Source organism: Xiphias gladius, unplaced genomic scaffold (assembly GCF_016859285.1).
Source record: "Xiphias gladius isolate SHS-SW01 ecotype Sanya breed wild unplaced genomic scaffold, ASM1685928v1 HiC_scaffold_282, whole genome shotgun sequence".
NCBI lineage: Eukaryota > Metazoa > Chordata > Actinopteri > Istiophoriformes > Xiphiidae > Xiphias > Xiphias gladius.
The window spans coordinates 1-20,074 of NW_024401951.1; the positions used below are offsets into that span (position 1 = coordinate 1).

Below are 20,074 nucleotides of genomic sequence, written 5' to 3' on the forward strand. Positions count from 1 at the left end.
GCTTGAAAATGCAATTTAAAGTTTTAACTATTTGTCATCTGTTGATTAATGTTCTTTTGCTATATCAAATCATTTACAGTTTTTCTCCTCGTCTAACAAGCTGCAGTGACAGACGGCCTCCACCAGAGGGACCTGATGATGTGGTCGGCACCAGACCTATATACAAGTGAACTGTATCCAAAGGGAAAAAATAATCCAAAACTATTCATGAAATTTCAAAAAAACTTACCATGATGAACATTCCTCTAATGATCCATGTAAAAACTAATTTATCAAAAACTATGTACAAAATAAAAAAAATTACCATAATAAAAGCGGACAAATAAAAAAGATACATGAAATACAACTAGCAAACTATTTACAAAACGAAAACAAAAGGAAAAGGAAACTTACCATGATGAACATTCCTCTAATGATCCATGTAAAAACTAATTTGTCAAAAACTATGTACAAAATCAAACAAAAGGCAGCTTGCCCTCCCGATGTAATCGTATATTCCTCTCAGGGTTTGTCCCTCCTTCCACCCTCCTGATGACGTGGTCCTCACCTGGAATATATACAGTGAACTAGACTACATACGGTGAACTACAGACAACAAACAATTTACCCTCCTGACAAAATCTGAATCCCACATTTCAACAGTTACGATGAAAGTAACTAACAGCAAGAGCAGAGGGATCAATGAGAGAAAACAATAACATTCAGGGACGTGAAATAGAACTACTAACAAGCACTTGGGATGAACAAAAGCAATCAAGACACAAGATCAAATGATTAAAGGACGAATGCATGTGGTAAGTTTCCTTTTTCTTTTTGTTTGATCGAGTAAATAGTTGTTTATTTTTTTAATAGATCAGAGCATTCAGTCGTCTCTGCATGAGCACAAAACAGGCAGCAAAGGAAGGAGGTTATTGGCTCTGCACATTCAGCAACTATGATGAGCAAGTTACAGGAGACGGTTTAGAGGAATAATTATAATGACCAAACAGCACAGAATTTTTCTATATAAATGAAGTTTGAAATGTGTCGAGTGCATGTTTTGAAATGGCTAGTGTGTTTTTACCATCAGGGCGATGCAGCTGCAGTGGACAGTGTGGTCCTCTCCTGGGAGGCTGTGAACCTGTTGTGCCTGCAGGGTGAACACAGAACGGTTAGTGTTGACCATCAGATGTGCTAAATGTCACGAAGACACTAAAGGTTATAATCCCTGAGTCAGCTGTGAATCAAGAAGAGAGTCTCACGGTGGAGAGAGGGTGTCACGGTTCACCACAAACACCTCGATAGGTGTTCTGGTTCTTAGGTGCACGGTGACCACGCCCGGATGGTGTCGTAGTCACCCACAACCAGGGTGCAGCGGGTCAGGAGGCAGACCATCGCCCTCTCGCTGCCAGGAGGACGGACACGCAGCCCTACGAACAGTGCCTCCACCAGCCGCTCAGGTGAACAAGCCAATTTAAAGAATTACCGTGATAATGATTTGCTGATTCAAATTCTGCTTTGAGGAAGTTTTTGTGTTAGTAAAGGCAACATGGATGTGTGCCATTCAGCTGATTTACTGCGCTAAATCATCCAGTTTCAATCAGATGCCACCTGTTTCTTCCTTTGCCAGCCAGTAACTGTCGCCAACGTCAGTTACTCTGCGCTATCAGAGGCCTCAGCGGCAGGTGTTTCCACACACGTTAATCGTGCTGAGGTGCAGCCTCAGTCGTTATCTAGCCGTGTATAAGGGCAGCGCCAGCGTTGTCTTTTCCTTTTCATGTAGTCGGTACAGGGAGAGGGAGCAGGTGGTACGACGCGTAGCCTTGTGAGTGTTTCATGAATCGGTGCTTGCGTTACTTTATCCGATTGTGTGTAAAACAGGATAAATCTTAAATTTCTTTTCTGTGATTCACAGCATCTTCTCGTCCTCCGCCGCATCACCTGTGGTACGAAGAGCTCCTCCTGCTGCTGCTGCTGCTGCTGCTCTCAGACCGCTGCTCCTCCTCCTACTTTGAGAAATTCGATCTGTTAATCCCAAACTTCACAGAGCTGATGACGGTGAAAAGCAACAGATTCTATTAGGGAGAGACATCAGCAGACTTAGCTGCACAATATGTGATTGCATGTCACAAACCGACGGACACATAATTTAAACATCACTGCATGTGACCAGAATTATCTTTATTTAATTTTGTTCAAACTTCTCAACTGAGTATTTGCTGCTTTGTCAGTTGGACAAAATAAATGACATTCCGACATTTTATATAACAAATTAACGGAGAAAATATTTATCTGATAAATGGATGCTGAAAATAAATGTTAGTTGCAGCATTAAATAAGTCTTACTGTTATGTTCTGAAACACTACCGAAACAGTACTGCACAAACCAAACGGCGGTAAACAGGATTAAAACGTAGCAACTATTGGCTGAACCAGACAATATTAACTAGAACACAGCGGTACATTGAAGATCTTCAGTGGTAAAGCTGCTTTGAAGCAGACCTGTGGCTCAAAGAGACAATTGTCTTGCACACAAAGTTCTTAACATCTTTCCAGGATCTTTTATCCAAGGCTTTCTCTTCTTTACACATTGCATGCAGGGTTCTTTTTCCAGGAACTTGGCGCTTTAATAAACTATGCCAAGTGTTTCTTTACCGCTCCTCTCTACTTCACTCCACGGCCTCTTCGCCTTCACTATGGTTCGCTCTACAAATGAAAGAGAAGACAATGTAGATTTTGTAACCTTAAATACATAAAGCTCAGTGTAGATTTCTTGACTCCTATTGTGGTTTTGCTTTAAGATCCAGTACAGTTGAGACAAGTACAGCCACACACAGTTCTTTCTACACTACTCAACATTAGCATCCGTTCGTGAGTCAGTGAAATCTCAGGTATGATGGCATGATGTCTATTTAAATGCTGACTGTAAAATGTGACTACCCAAATCTGACAGTTGGCCGCTAACACGTAAATTTCAGAGGTCAAAAAGTGGGTAAAGTATGAAAAACAACCAGCGGTTTACTTTGCCAAAAGGCAGGAGTTTCTGTACATTTCGTAATAGACATTAACTCACCATCGATATCTGTACTCCCATCCTCATCACAGGGATCAGGACTCTTTTTGGGTGAGAAGAGCTCAGAACGCCCAACTGAAAAACGAGAGCAAACAAAAAGTGTGTACGAAAGGAAGACATACTGAAAGCATAAAACTGTATCTGCAGAGCGGCCTATAATTATTGATACATGAGAGTTCTCGCCAGTAGGTATCCACTGATCGCTGCCATGAAATGTGGGGCTTGTTCAAACATGTAGAACGTTTGTTGATTTGTGTTTGACGAGCGATAAAATAATTCAGGAGCACCTACTGACAAAGGAAAAACCAACATAAAGCGTCTTAGTAAGGTGTTGGGGCCACCACGAGCCCCCAGAAAAGCTTAAGTGTGCCTTGCCATTGTATCTACAAGTCTCTGGAAGTCTACTGCAGGGGTGAACACCATTCTTTCACAAGACATTCCCTCATTTGGTGTTTTGATGATGGTGGTGGAGAGCGCTGTCAAACGCGTCAGTCCAAAATCTCCCATGGGTGTTCAACTGGGTATCGATCCAGTGGCTGCGAAGGCCACAGCATATGATTCACATCATATCATCGAACCATTCAGTGACTCTTCGTGTCCTGACTGGAGGCATCTGCAGTTGGCTGCTAACACGTAAATTTCAGAGGGCGCAACTGTACGCAGCAGCAGCGTCTCCTTGAACATTACAAGACAGTTCGTCCTCACAAATGGGTCAACATGGGAAAATAATTCAACTGCCATAAAAAAGGACACTAATTATTTACTCAAAATTGTAAAAATCTCTAATGAAAGTAAAGAACTGAATCGTGGCAAGTACTGTAATTAAAACTCTTGACAGTAAAGTAGTACTCTACTTGTTTTTTAACTGATAGATTAAAGTATGAAAAACAACCAACAGGTTCCTTTGCCAAAAGGAAGGAGTTTCTGTACATTTCGTAATAAACATTAACTCACCATCTATATCTGCACTCCCATCCTCCCCACAGGGATCAGGACTTTTGGGTGAGAAGAGCTCAGAACGCCCAACTGAAAAACGAGAGCAAACAAAAACTGTGTACGAAAGGAAGACATACTGAAAGCATAAAACTGTATCTGCAGAGAGGCCTATAATTATTGATACATGAGAGTTTTCGCCAGCAGGTATCCATTGATTGCTGCCATGAAATGTGGGGGTTGTTCAAACGTGTAGAGCGTTTGTTGATTTGTGTTTGACGGCGATAAAATAATTCAGGAGCACCTACTGACAAAGGAAAAACCAACATAAAGCGTCTTAGTAAGGTGTTGGGGCCACCACGAGCCCCCAGAAAAGCTTCAGTGCGCCTTGCCATTGTATCTACAAGTCTCTGGAAGTCTACTGCAGGGATGAACACCATTCTTTCAAAAGACATTCCCTCATTTGGTGTTTTGATGATGGTGGGGGAGAGCGTTGTCTAATGCGACAGTCCAAAATCTCCCATGGGTGTTCAACTGGGTTGAGATCCAGTGGCTGCGAAGGCCACAGCATATGATTCACATCATCTCATCAAACCATTCAGTGACTCTTCGTGTCCTGACTGGAGGCATCTGCAGTTGGCTGCTAACACGTAAATTTCAGAGGACAAAACTGTACGCAGCAGCAGCGTCTCCTTGAACATTACAAGACAGTTCATCCTCACAAATGGGTCAACATGGGAAAATAATTCAACTGCCATAAAATTGGACACTAATTATTTACTCAAACTTATAAAAATCCCTACTGAAAAAAAAGAACTGAATCGTGACAAGTACTGTAATTAAAACTCTTGACAGTAAAGTAGTACTCTACTTGTTCTTTAACTGATAGATTAAAGTATGAAAAACAACCAGCAGGTTCTTTTGCCAAAAGGCAGGAGTTTCTGTACATTTCGTAATAAACATTAACTCACCATCTATATCTGCACTCCCATCCTCACCACAGGGATCAGGACTCTTTTTGGGGGAGAAGAGCTCAGAACGCCCAACTGAAAAACGAGAGCAAACAAAAACTGTGTACGAAAGGAAGACATACTGAAAGCATAAATCTGTATCTGCTGAGAGGCCTATAATTATTGATACATGAGAGTTTTCGCCAGCATGTATCTACTGATACCTGCCATGAAATGTGGGGGTTGTTCAAATGTGTAGAACGTTTGTTGATTTGTGTTTGACGAGCGATAAAATAATTCAGGAGCACCTACTGACAAAGGAAAAACCAACATAAAGCGTCTTAGTAAGGTGTTGGGGCCACCACGAGCCCCCAGAAAAGCTTCAGTGCGCCTTGCCATTGTATCTACAAGTCTCTGGAAGTCTACTGCAGGGATGAACACCATTCTTTCAAAAGACATTCCCTCATTTGGTGTTTTGATGATGGTGGTGGAGAGCGTTGTCTAATGCGACAGTCCAAAATCTCCCATGGGTGTTCAACTGGGTTGAGATCCAGTGGCTGCGAAGGCCACAGCATATGATTCACATCATCTCATCAAACCATTCAGTGACTCTTCGTGTCCTGACTGGAGGCATCTGCAGTTGGCTGCTAACACGTAAATTTCAGAGGGCAAAACTGTACGCAGCAGCAGCGTCTCCTTGAACATTACAAGACAGTTCGTCCTCACAAATGGGTCAACATGGGAAAATAATTCAACTGCCATAAAAATGGACACTAATTATTTACTCAAAATTGTAAAAATCTCTAATGAAATTAAAGAACGGAATCGTGACAAGTACTGTAATTCAAACTCTTGACAGTAAAGTAGTACTCTACTTGTTCTTTAACTGATAGATTAAAGTATGAAAAACAACCAGCAGGTTCTTTTGCCAAAAGGCAGGAGTTTCTGTACATTTCGTAATAAACATTAACTCACCATCTATATCTGTACTCCCATCCTCATCACAGGGATCAGGACTCTTTTTGGGGGGGGAGAGCTCAGAACGCCCAACTGAAAAACGAGAGCAAACAAAAAGTGTGTACGAAAGGAAGACATACTGAAAGCATAAATCTGTATCTGCAGAGAGGCCTATAATTATTGATACACGAGAGTTTTCGCCAGCATGTATCTACTGATACCTGCCATGAAATGTGGGGGTTGTTCAAACGTGTAGAACGTTTGTTGATTTGTGTTTGACGAACGATAAAATAATTCAGGAGCACCTACTGACAAAGCAAAAACCAACATAAAGCGTCTTAGTAAGGTGTTGGGGCCACCACGAGCCCCCAGAAAAGCTTCAGTGCGCCTTGCCATTGTATCTACAAGTCTCTGGAAGTCTACTGCAGGGATGAACACCATTCTTTCAAAAGACATTCCCTCATTTGGTGTTTTGATGATGGTGGTGGAGAGCGCTGTCAAACGCGTCAGTCCAAAATCTCCCATAGGTGTTCAACTGGGTTGAGATCCAGTGGCAGCGAAGGCCACAGCATATGAGTCACATCATATCATCGAACCATTCAGTGACTCTTCGTGTCCTGACTGGAGGCATCTGCAGTTGGCTGCTAACACGTAAATTTCAGAGGACAAAACTGTACGCAGCAGCAGCGTCTCCTTGAACATTACAAGACAGTTCGTCCTCACAAGTGGGTCAACATGGGAAAATAAATCAACTGCCATAAAAAAGGACACTAATTGTTTACTCAAACTTATAAAAATCCCTACTGAAAAAAAAGAACTGAATCGTGACAAGTACTGTAATTAAAACTCTTGACAGTAAAGTAGTACTCTACTTGTTCTTTAACTGATAGATTAAAGTATGAAAAACAACCAGCAGGTTCTTTTGCCAAAAGGCAGGAGTTTCTGTACATTTCGTAATAAACATTAACTCACCATCTATATCTGTACTCCCATCCTCATCACAGGGATCAGGACTCTTTTTGGGTGAGAAGAGCTCAGAACGCCCAACTGAAAAACGAGAGCAAACAAAAGGTGTGTACGAAAGGAAGACATACTGAAAGCATAAATCTGTATCTGCTGAGAGGCCTATATTTATTGATACATGAGAGTTTTCGCCAGCATGTATCTACTGATACCTGCCATGAAATGTGGGGGTTGTTCAAATGTGTAGAACGTTTGTTGATTTGTGTTTGACGAGCGATAAAATAATTCAGGAGCACCTACTGACAAAGGAAAAACCAACATAAAGCGTCTTAGTAAGGTGTTGGGGCCACCACGAGCCCCCAGAAAAGCTTCAGTGCGCCTTGCCATTGTATCTACAAGTCTCTGGAAGTCTACTGCAGGGATGAACACCATTCTTTCAAAAGACATTCCCTCATTTGGTGTTTTGATGATGGTGGTGGAGAGCGCTGTCTAATGCGTCAGTAAAAAATCTCCCATAGGTGTTCAACTGGGTTGAGATCCAGTGGCTGCGAAGGCCACAGCATATGATTCACATCATCTCATCAAACCATTCAGTGACTCTTCGTGTCCTGACTGGAGGCATCTGCAGTTGGCTGCTAACACGTAAATTTCAGAGGACAAAACTGTACGCAGCAGCAGCGTCTCCTTGAACATTACAAGACAGTTCGTCCTCACAAATGGGTCAACATGGGAAAATAATTCAACTGCCATAAAAATGGACACTAATTATTTACTCAAAATTGTAAAAATCTCTACTGAAACGAAAGAACGGAATCGTGACAAGTACTGTAATTCAAACTCTTGACAGTAAAGTAGTACTCTACTTGTTCTTTAACTGATAGATTAAAGTATGAAAAACAACCAGCAGGTTCTTTTGCCAAAAGGCAGGAGTTTCTGTACATTTCGTAATAAACATTAACTCACCATCTATATCTGTACTCCCATCCTCATCACAGGGATCAGGACTCTTTTTGGGGGAGAAGAGCTCAGAACGCCCAACTGAAAAACGAGAGCAAACAAAAGGTGTGTACGAAAGGAAGACATACTGAAAGCATAAATCTGTATCTGCTGAGAGGCCTATAATTATTGATACATGAGAGTTTTCGCCAGCATGTATCTACTGATACCTGCCATGAAATGTGGGGGTTGTTCAAATGTGTAGAACGTTTGTTGATTTGTGTTTGACGAGCGATAAAAAAATTCAGGAGCACCTACTGACAAAGGAAAAACCAACATAAAGCGTCTTAGTAAGGTGTTGGGGCCACCACGAGCCCCCAGAAAAACTTCAGTGCGCCTTGCCATTGATTCTACAAGTCTCTGGAAGTCTACTGCAGGGATGAACACCATTCTTCCAAAAGACAATCCCTCATTTGGTGTTTTGATGATGGTGGTGGAGAGCGCTTTCTAACGCGTCAGTCCAAATTCTCCCATGGGTGTTCAACTGGGTTGAGATCCGGTGGCTGCGAAGGCCACAGCATATGATTCACATCATCTCATCAAACCATTCAGTGACTCTTCGTGTCCTGACTGGAGGCATCTGCAGTTGGCTGCTAACACGTAAATTTCAGAGGACAAAACTGTACGCAGCAGCAGCGTCTCCTTGAACATTACAAGACAGTTCATCCTCACAAATGGGTCAACATGGGAAAATAATTCAACTGCCATAAAAATGGACACTAATTATTTACTCAAAATTGTAAAAATCTCTACTGAAATTAAAGAACTGAATCGTGACAAGTACTGTAATTCAAACTCTTGACAGTAAAGTAGTACTCTACTTGTTTTTTAACTGATAGATTAAAGTATTAAAAACATCCAGCAGGTTCCTTTGCCAAAAGGCAGGAGTTTCTGTACATTTCGTAATAAACATTAACTCACCATCTATATCTGCACTCCCATCCTCACCACAGGGATCAGGACTCTTTTTGGGTGAGAAGAGCTCAGAACGCCCAACTGAAAAACGAGAGCAAACAAGGAGTATGTACGAAAGGAAGACATACTGAAAGCATGAATCTGTATCTGCAGAGAGGCCTATAATTATCGATATGCGAGAGTTTTCGCCAGTAGGTATCCACTGATTGCTGCCATGAAATGTGGGGGTTGTTCAAACGTGTAGAGCGTTTGTTGCTTTGTGTTTGACGAGCGATAAAATAATTCAGGAGCACCTACTGACAGAAAGCGTCTAATGGTAGCTTTGAAGTACAGTGAGGTAGATTAGTATTTGGACAGTGACACAATATTTGTAATTTGGCCTCTGAACACCACCTCAATGGATTTGAAACAAAGCAATAGAGGATGCGATTGAAGCGCTACTGTTAAGGCCAGTATCCCCCTGCTTTGTGAGGGGGATACTGATGATTTCTCAGAGCCAACACAGTTTTGGTGAGGGGGAATTCATCTCGTTTCGTCCATCTGTTTTCCAAGGGTTTTTTTTGCCTTCTTCTCGGCCCGGTCATCATCACTCGAGTCTGTCCAATCAGGACCTCCACTGCTCCTTTAAGACAGAACCCAATTTCGACCGCCTTTGAAGGTTTTTCCGGTCTCATTTTTGCCTGGACTTAAGTCTTTAGGCCTCTCAGCTACACTGACAACAAGTTGAAATTTTGACGGTGCACGTAAATCCTCCAGGGCCCTCGCAGTCTTGTCCCAATGTTTCGCAACCAACATGAAGCTGCCAAGCGCCCTGACTCTTTGTGCAACGTACTGGGGCCTAGACTTCACACGGCCATGTTTTGCATACAGTGAATCTCCATATCTGCAAATCAAGGACACGTCATCTGGTTGCATGTTGTTGTTGCTACTCTGGCATCCGCCGGAGGAAGTCGTTATTTGAAAGCAGGCGCAGCACGACCTTGTACTTTTTCCCCGTCTTTTTTCTTTTTTGTCTTCTCACGCACGACGCTTTTACTTTTGCATGAGGACTGAACTTACAGCATCTGCTCCACAAAACCCTTTTTAGCAAACATTCCTTTTTCAGAGGGCTGCTTCCATGTCACCAGTTGTCCCCTGCCTTGTTCCAGGATTTTGCTACTGTGCTTGAAATCGACTTTATTTCGCAGTTGATCCAAAAGGAAAGCCGAGGGCTTATGCTCCATCCTTGTTCTCCATACGCTTTATCTGCAAATGCCTCGCCATCTTCAAGTTCGAGTGGCCAAAGCAGAGGCAATGATGTCTTTTGTACCGCACTCTTTTGTCGCCTTATCTCTTTGTGCACGCTTTAACGGTCGCAGTTAAATTCAACTCACCTTTTTTGTTCCTCTTCGTTCTTTATTTTGTCTTTTTCCCATAAGGTGTTGGGTTTTTGTGTTTTCGAGCGGTACACTTGCCTTTTCGCTTAGCTTCATCTTCCCTGGACAATTTCTCAGCTTTGCCCGGGCTTTTCAAATCTTCCTCGTCACCGACGATGATGCATCCTGACGTGGACTGGACTCTGGGTCCGATCCCGTACGGCTGAACAGTTCAGACACGGAGGAATCGCACTCTGCCTCATCAAGGACAAAGTCCCCCTGTAAGTATAAAGCATAACCATGAGAAAGTCGTCAATTTCACCATGCTTAGCATCATGACTGTCATCAGTTTCATATTGAAAACGTGAGATTAAAATATCCTTTGGAAAATCTCAAAATGATTTGTTTGGAAAAGGCCGATGTCAAGATGTTTTGATTACTCATTCATGCTGAAAAACAGTTTTATCACAGTCAGAAGACAAACGTCAGTGAACACCATCAACCCTTGTACAATGGGTTTTAAGATCTACAAATAAGCTACATAAATACACACACACATATATATATATATATATATATATATATATATATATATATTTAGCCTTCTATTTAGAGTTAGTTGTAATTCATCTAGCACACTGAAACTGCTCTATAGTTGTATTAATTTGGACGTACGGATAAGACCCATGAAACTGTCCCCTAAAATGTGTCACCACAGAGTTGACTTGGCACCTCTATCGTATAAAACTTGAGCCGTCCATCTTGTGTTTCTTAGGTCCCCGCCGTAACGTAGCCAAACTTACAGCATCTCATCTGCTCACCGAGCGACAAGTCATGAGGTCGATCCTTTTAACTTGCAGTCGGGCACAGTTTTTGATCCCTGGTTACTTGGACATTACCGTCATCCGTGACGCTATGTGATGAGCGGTGATGGTTTCTGTGTGCTGAGGGTTTTCCAGAAAAGAGTCATAGGAGCCTAATAGTAGAGCTAGGAATCTGAGCCTGGTGTCAGTCAACCTCAAAGGAATAGTTGCCACATTGATCACTTATGAGTATGAACTTATCTGCTTTCACGGTGTCACATTGCAACTTAAAACTCCTCTTTCCACGCTGAATTATAACTACTAGCAACTAGTCTAGTGAAGAGTCTACACAAGGATAGTGAAGATTTCATGAAGGCACCTACCGGTCTCGGCCTCGCAGCCATCACTTCCCGGACCTAACACCAAAGATAAGATGGACAACGATTTCATGATATCGCTTGAATAATTCAAACCAAGTAATTCCATTCACGGGCAGAAAGTAGCGGTGTGTTATACGTTATAATGCTTTAGTACTACATTCATCTTCTCGTGACACGAAGACATTTCAAATCTTAATTTCATAAAACTGAATGTATCAATGACAAATTCAAAAGCCGATCACCTTTTGGTTTGAGTCTTAGCTCTGCCATTAAATTTTACATTAGAGGTGTTTCTCTTCCTCTATTATTATTTACTCATTTCTTTCTATGTATTTTTTCTGTATTCATTTCTTTATCGACGTCCTCTCTGTTCCATGAGGTACTAGGAGTCGACTCTCGTCTTCTGGTAAGTGGAATTCATCATCTGCAGATGGTCTCAAGCATACGGAGATCAAAGGTCACACGGCCATGAGCAAAGAGCGCAACACTTAGTAAGCGTTTCTACACTTTAGCGAGTACGGAAGGGAACCGTAGCAATTGTTCCATCGCAGCTGCGGGAGGAAGGCCATGCCCCGGCATCGTTTTACCACCGAAGGCCAGTGCTTTCTGCAGATGAGAGTAGTATTCACATTTTTCCACGGCGCTCCCTGCATCCATCAGCAGGGCGGAATGCTAGGCGCCTTTGTGCATCGGACTTTACGCCAGAACAGTAGCTTTATCCGGTAACTTTGTGAAACTCATTGCGGGCAAAACTTAAATACCGTATTGGCCTGAGTAAGAGGAGCCTGTACAAATGGCCCGACATCCATCTAACGGTAGCTGCTACGTGTTCAGTTTACAAACAAGCCACGAGAGACTCTTCTGCGTTTACTGCAGTGACTTCTCTAAAGTGTAGCTCAGGTGTCTTCAAAGCGCCGTTTAGCTTAAGCATTTTAGTCGCAGCTAAAGATGCGGTAGACCGCGATAGCGCCAAAATTCAACAAACGCGCCTGATAAAATGATGCTGCGCAAACAGCACCGACTGCTACCTGCGCAGAAAGGCTTCGGGCAAACCGTCTTAGTCGTCCCGGTCTTCCCGTAAATCTCTCCAGGTCGCTGTCGGGACCGCTCCTGTAGCTCCTGACTGCACGCTGCCCTTACTGAACTGCCCCTTGAGGCGGCGGCAGCGCAGGTGCGGGGAGTGCCCTCTCCTCGATGGGCCGTCAATTAAGGCTGAGCTGAGGGCAGGGAGGGACACCACAGTGTTCTCCAACTCTTAACCCTCTCTTGACTGTGGAAAACGAAAGACCGGTCCCATTTGTCGCTTAACGTTCAAGTCCCTCTCTTGAGAGCAAAGTCGAACCATATACACAGTATGCAAATCAGTGAAAGTAGCAGTATCACAGTACGAAGACACTCGGTCGTTGCAGCTGGCAAAGGTGGAGCTATCGTTGGCAACTTTACATACTCCTTGGTGAGTGAAAGTCTCCTTTCAACTTGTGGTCATCGACCGTGACTTACTTGCTGATCGGTGAGGAACTACGGTAAGCAAATGAATGTAGTGGAGTAAAAACGTTCCTCCTTAAATGTAGTGGAGTGTGAAAGGCTACTTTTATGTGTTTTTACATATTATCTCCTTAGGAGACTAAAAGAAAGTGGCTTGTGGTGCTTATTACACTCAGGTGCTGGTACTAAACCGAGGTGTTATTCTGCAAGGAATGCACCCAAACACATATGGTTGTCTATATGTGACAAACGACCCCTTATATGGAGGCGGCAGGACTGTCCTTGGGTGCTGTCCTGTGTCTCGTCTTTTTCTACCTCTTTTCCTACAGATAAGTCCTTAAGTGGGGAGAGTCGATCATGTCCAGAGGCAAATCTCCCTACGAGGGAGGCACGTACCTGAGGAGTGAATAAGAAGATGACCCTGCCGACGATGTTATTTGCAATGTTTAAACCTGGTATCTGCTGGACCGGGGAGAGAATAGACACTCAGACTTGGTGAACTGATGTGGACGCCGTATGCTTGTCAGGGATGCACAGTCTGGTCCAGAGCTCCGTGAGCAACCTCAATCTTTAAGACACGGCCGTATTTTAATAAATAGATGTGGATTTAAGTTTTTGCGTCCTGCATACTTCACTAAACGAATGCGCGAGTCCTGATGTTTTGAAGCATGGACTCAACAAGCGTAAGGATAGAACAGCAGTACATTACAAACATGCATAGATATCGACATAGCCATGCACTCGGAGAAGAGTGCTTCGACGTACCGCGTATTGCTGCTGTACTTGAAAATACAATCTGCTCTCCTCAGGTAACCTATTCATCAGTTAACGCTCATCGCAAATAAAATGCACGTCGACAGAATGTACAGCTTCACTCTCAGCAGCTACGGGGCAGGCATACAGTACAGTTATATAGCGGGTGTGATGTTCAGGGGCCTTCAGGGGGCCTCGTGTTGCGACTCCACCTGTACGTACGGTTAACTGCGGCGTGACTTGGGACAGCCGGTCACCGACCTCTTTGGTTCGGGGGGGAATTGTCAGTGTCCTGCCTGGTGTTCCTGGCTAGGCAAGGGAATGGGACAGGCCGGCAGGCCTCGGCCTCTCACTGTCCGCGGTAGCCGCTCGGCCCCCCTGCGTGGCCACGTCACGCAACGTGGCTGCAGTGCAGCCCGGCGACATCGTAATGGCCACTTTCTGCCTGCCACGTGGACGTCGTACAGCTTGAGAGCCACTCCACGGTTGAGTGTTAACTGAGGGTAGCGTAGAGGCTCCGGGCTCATTCCATCTCCCGCTTCCCTGACGGTACCTGGAGCTGGAGTTGCTGGGCCATCACAATAACTCACCAAAGTACAATTAGATCCATATTACTTTGCTAATTAGCTGACTCTATATTAGCCTACATCCTGGTAACTCGGTGAGCTCACGAGATGGACCTTATCAGACACGTTAACCCCGATTCATGCAATCCCAAGTCCAATCGGCAAATTCTAGACAAATAAAAATCACGGCTTTTTTGTGTTGTCGCTGCATACCTAGCATCAACAGCGATGCAACGTGAATAAGTAACAACCCGAACCTATAGCACTGAGGAGTTCGCCGCTGCAGCAAAAAAAAGGAAAAAAAGAGCATTTTAAGGTTAGCGAAAATGGATGACTCAGTCTGATGCATTATACTTTGTCAGTTCTGTTGAGGAATCAACTGAGGTGAGGCAGGTAGAAACTTCCCATGTGCGTAAAGTACTTTGTAGAAAGTTAAATACAAAAATATTTTACACTAAATATAAAACATTATTTATTATTATTATTATATTTTAAATATTTACAAACACTAGCAATGATCTATCTACCTACAAAAGCTTGTAAGTATGTTAAGTTACAGTTTTCTATTGATACACAGCACAAGAATGGAATTTCAACTATGTTGATTTCACTTTTCGATTGTCAAGGTATAGTTGTAGAGAGTAAGGTTACAATAGTGGAACAGTTATAGAATTTGAATGTACCATTCAACAATTATGAGTTTAACATTTATACCTGGAGTTTCAATTCGGGTTACAATTCTAGAATGTTAAGTTTCAGTTCTGGAATGTTAAAATACAGTTCTAGAAAATAAAATTAATAAATTGTATAGAGTTCTAGACGTTTCAGTTAGAATGTAAAGTTGAAGTTGTAGAAAGTTATTAAAGTTATTGTAGTTTATTAGATGGTGTTGATGATGTGAAGAGGACAAGGGAGACTCTGCTGACACCGTCTTGATTGCATATAAAGGTCTATTACAAAGAAGAACAGCGTCAACCTAAATTTCAAACCGTGCAAATTTAGGTTGTGCAAGTATATTTCTAGGATGTTAAATTACATTACATGAACAGGTATCAAATTTAAATATACAGTTCAGTAATTGGTTGTTTCAAATGTACATTTACATTTCAATTCGAGAAATGTTAATCTACAGCTGTAGAACGGGAAATTAAAATTCTAGAGTGTCAGGTCACATACCTAGAATGTTAATCACAGTTCTAGAGTGAAGTTGCAGTTCGTGAAAATTAAATACCAGTGGAAGAATGGGAATTTCCAATTCCAAATGTGGAAATCTCATTTCTAGATTGTTAAGCTAAACATCCACAGTAGTCTATCGACATATAAATATATTATATATATATATATATATATATACATATAATCTATGTAATATATTATATTAAAGTGTAAATGTACAATTCAACAATTGGAATTTAAGTTCCAAAACATTACTATTTCTAGAATGTTAGGTCACAGTTCTATAATTCGACGTTATAATCCTGGAATGGTAAGATATAGGTAATAAAACGGTAAGTCACCACACTAGTATGTTAACTTACAGTTCTCTATGGATACACAGCACAAGACTGGAATTTCAACTATGTTGATTTCACTATAGTATTTAATATTTATATATATATATATATATATATATATATATATATATATATATATATATATATATATATATTATAGAATTTGAATGTACCATTCAACAATTATGAGTTTAACATTTATACCTGGAGTTTCAATTCGGGTTACAATTCTAGAATGTTAAGTTTCAGTTCTGGAATGTTAAAATACAGTTCTAGAAAATAAAATTAATAAATTGTATAGAGTTCTAGACGTTTCAGTTAGAATGTAAAGTTGAAGTTGTAGAAAGTTATTAAAGTTATTGTAGTTTATTAGATGGTGTTGATGATGTGAAGAGGACAAGGGAGACTCTGCTGACACCGTCTTGATTGCATATAAAGGTCTATTACAAAGAAGAACAGCGTCAACCTAAATTTCAAACCGTGCAAATTTAGGTTGTGCAAGTATATTTCTAGGATGTTAAATTACATTACATGAACAGGTATCAAATTTAAATATACAGTTCAGTAATTGGTTGTTTCAAATGTACATTTACATTTCAATTCGAGAAATGTTAATCTACAGCTGTAGAACGGGAAATTAAAATTCTAGAGTGTCAGGTCACATACCTAGAATGTTAATCACAGTTCTAGAGTGAAGTTGCAGTTCGTGAAAATTAAATACCAGTGGAAGAATGGGAATTTCCAATTCCAAATGTGGAAATCTCATTTCTAGATTGTTAAGCTAAACATCCACAGTAGTCTATCGACATATAAATATATTATATATATATATATATATATATACATATAATCTATGTAATATATTATATTAAAGTGTAAATGTACAATTCAACAATTGGAATTTAAGTTCCAAAACATTACTATTTCTAGAATGTTAGGTCACAGTTCTATAATTCGACGTTATAATCCTGGAATGGTAAGATATAGGTAATAAAACGGTAAGTCACCACACTAGTATGTTAACTTACAGTTCTCTATGGATACACAGCACAAGACTGGAATTTCAACTATGTTGATTTCACTATAGTATTTATATATATATATATATATATATATATATATATATATATATATATATATATATATATATATATATATATGAATGAGTTCGGCCGGGGTTGCTGTCATGCATTGGGGAGTTTGCTCAGCTTGGGGTACTGATGCTTTAATTTTGTACATATAGAAATCAGCAATGCTCTGTTTCAAGCGTTTGAGCTTGACAACGCAATTTGAAGGTGACTTCACGGTGAAATTCAACTTCCTCTTTGTGGCCGAAGGTTGTGCTGAGAGGTGCTCTTCGTCAGATGAAAGGGGGTCAACTCGATAGTCACAGCGCTTCTGGCAAAGATCCTTGACGTCTTGCAAACTGGCTCATTGTCCAAGATGGGTTCCTCCACATAGATTTTGCCACCTGCTCCCTCTGCTCACTCGTGAGGTACATGTTGCCCTGCAAAAAAGGAACAAAGACAAAAAAACAAAAACAAAAAAAACCTTGCGTTTTGGTTTGTAGGCTAATAATGATGAGCGTGAGAGAAAGAGAAAAACAAACAGAAGGACAAAAAAATGTGCTAAATCCACAGATTGACCACTATTGACAGTTTCAGTCGGAGGGTCATCCTGCATTATTTTCCCGTTTACTTCGAGTGTTATCGAAGGCTTAAATTATGTCCTTGAGTATCTATTGCATAGATGAGAATTTTGAAGTCCATAGACTGAAATTTGGAAGAAGTTTGGGCCTGGATATCTGCTCACAGGAAGCAGCTAGAGGCATGGGGTGAGACTCTTTTGGGAGCTCTTGAAGAGTCCTTTCTGACAAACAAAGCTCTGTGTCTCTAACTTTTATCACAGCTCTAAATAAACTTGAATTTATGATATGGAGTGCTTTCTTGCTCCGGATCTGATTGAAGTTCACATCCCCCTTCCTGCCAGCATCTTTCCATGCCTCTAGGAGGAAGTTGGAGGCCTTCACAATCTGCATGCCAGCGACTGTGTGGAATACATACTTGCAGCTCCCACCTTTTGTACAACAGGGGTTTTCGCCAGTTTGGCAAGCCACCCATACTCCTCCTCGTTCAAAAACATGGCTGCTTGACCAAATGAGAAGAAACATCTCACAAAATTGGCATTTTTCTGTAGGTAGGTGGATTTGAATCCTGCCAAACAGTCACAGGCGACTGGCATATCCAGCCTATTTGACTTAAGAGCCATAACCCAAATGAGGACAGTGAGATAAAGTTAATTGATGAAATTGTTTATTACTTTGTCAAAAGTTAAAAAAAATAAAAATAAAAATAAAAATCTTACCAGAACCTGAAACCTCTCGCCATTATGCCAAATGTCTGGGTTCATGACGTTTTCTTTTGTCATATTTGTCATGACAACTGATCTGTGTCCAGAGAGGATGCAGAGGAACCCCATCGTGCTGCCCACGAGCTTATTGTGGTCAAACAGTGAGCCTGGATTCTTGGTGAGGCGCTCTGCAAAGCATACCAAGATACATGTAAAAAATAAAACAATACGTAGATCGTAAACAACGAAAACTACATAAGATGAAGAAATACAACCTCAACCATTAACTCTACTTACCAAACAGTTTTGGAAATAGTTTCCCTAGCAGCCATCACAAATTTGATCTCCTGAGCTGCGTCAAGCTGATTCTCTGTGAAAACAGTTTTCACATGTGTCACATCTTTATAAAGTTTCAAATTAAAGTGAAAGTTTCTTTAGAGCGTAAAATATATTTACATGAAATACAATGTATATTTTATAAAGAACGCACCAGCAGACTGGCAGACTGTGTCAACATTTACCCGCAGTACTTCCTGCCGGTGGGCAGCCACTTTCTTTGACAATTCAGCCTGTATCCTTTTCATTTCCTATAAGAGCTTGCCGCTCTGCTTCAGTTTGCTGACCTTCTGGAAGGACTTGCCAATGTGTTTGAAGAACATCACGACGTTGGTAAGCATGGGCCACCTATGGAAAAAAGTAAGGCAGTAAGAACTCATTGTTTCTCATTGAAATATTTGTAAGGCCAATCAAACAGTTCTGCTACCAATTTTCAGAATAACCCAATGTCTCTACATTCTTTGGTTGCCGTGTTATCGAGGCTTAAATGCCCTGGAGTATCTATTGCACAGATGAGAGTTTGGAAATCCAAAGATATAAATTTGGGAGAGGTTTTGATAACTTCTCACAGGAAAAAGCTAGAGACATGGGACCACATTTGTCTGAAAGCTCTCACAGACCCCGTCTGACGATCAAAGCCCAATGTCTCTGCACCCAATGGTCGCTGTGTTATCAAAGCTTGAATACGCTTAGATCGGCTACTGCATAGGTGAGAGTGATACATTTTTCCATTAAGAAAGATATGAAAGAAGAAAGACTGTTGACTTGCAAGTGCAACTTGTCCACCCGGTCGAGGAATCTCATGTCATGTTCCCCAGCAGAAACAGAGCAGCCAGAGACCATGTCCGTGCAGAAGCGATGCGCGCGGCCACATGCCTGGCGTGTATTTTTCCCGTCTTTTCTTGCCGTCCGTGGCCCCATGCAAAAGTTTTCAAAGTCCTGAAGAATCTTCTCTGCGGTAACGAAGACAATATCAATCAGTTTTCAAATCCCACAAAACCCAGAGGTGAGAAAGATCAACTAACTGTTCACTGTCTTCTCTCTTCCCCTTTCCCCCCTTTCCCACCTCTCTACCTCATTTTTCTCTTTTCATCCCAATTGGTCGAGGCAGACAGCCACCAACCCTGAGTCTGGCTCTTCCTGTTAAAAAGGGAGTTTCTCCTCTCCACTTCCACCTATTGCTTGCTCTTTTTCGGGAACTGCATACTTCATCACCCTGTAAATAATGAAAAATAACACTTCAAATTGTGGCTTTGCATCGTCTGCAAAGTCTCTTAAAATCACATAAAATAAAGTCACATAAAATACACATACCTGTTGAGATCTACTTACCCTCTTGTAACTGAGACCACGTACACATCAGATACCTCTGGATTTAGAGATGAAGGGTTGAAAAGGTCAAGAGATCAAAATGTAAGCCAAAGGACGCCCAGTCCACAAACTATTTCAGCCCAGTTTGGCCATGCAATGTTTTCTACGGACTTGCAACCCCTTCTGGCTGAAAGATAGTGTCCTACTGAATGTGTGTGTCCAAATATGTCACTCTGGGTCACCAGGAAGTGCCCCAAAATTAACCTCAAATTTCAAAAGCCCACCTGCTTCAAGTTCCAAATTTCAACCTATTTAAAACGTGTAACAGATTGAGATTTGGAACTGAAGCCTATGGTTCCAAATTTCAATCTATGCCATTTTTACAACATTTTTACCTTCTACATAAAAGCGATAAAAATGATCATAACATTATTGTAATAATTGTAATAACATTAT

At 41.4% G+C, this 20,074-nt stretch overlaps 3 long non-coding RNA genes across 3 annotated transcripts; all 3 read right to left on the reverse strand.

Moving 5' to 3' along the window:
- Positions 1 to 2,636: 2,636 nt before the first annotated feature.
- On the reverse strand, positions 2,637 to 8,819 carry LOC120787593. Its single transcript, XR_005706983.1, has 3 exons — positions 8,773 to 8,819; positions 3,053 to 3,127; positions 2,637 to 2,685 (listed from the first exon to the last, which is right to left on the reverse strand). It is a non-coding gene; the product is annotated as an uncharacterized LOC120787593 (long non-coding RNA).
- Positions 8,820 to 10,289: 1,470 nt separating this feature from the next.
- LOC120787594 lies at positions 10,290 to 12,415 on the reverse strand. The gene is made up of 3 exons (XR_005706984.1): positions 12,333 to 12,415; positions 11,308 to 11,340; positions 10,290 to 10,400 (listed from the first exon to the last, which is right to left on the reverse strand). It is a non-coding gene; the product is annotated as an uncharacterized LOC120787594 (long non-coding RNA).
- Positions 12,416 to 16,831: 4,416 nt separating this feature from the next.
- Positions 16,832 to 18,649, reverse strand: LOC120787592. The gene is made up of 4 exons (XR_005706982.1): positions 18,493 to 18,649; positions 18,269 to 18,341; positions 17,987 to 18,159; positions 16,832 to 17,129 (listed from the first exon to the last, which is right to left on the reverse strand). It is a non-coding gene; the product is annotated as an uncharacterized LOC120787592 (long non-coding RNA).
- Positions 18,650 to 20,074: the final 1,425 nt, after the last annotated feature.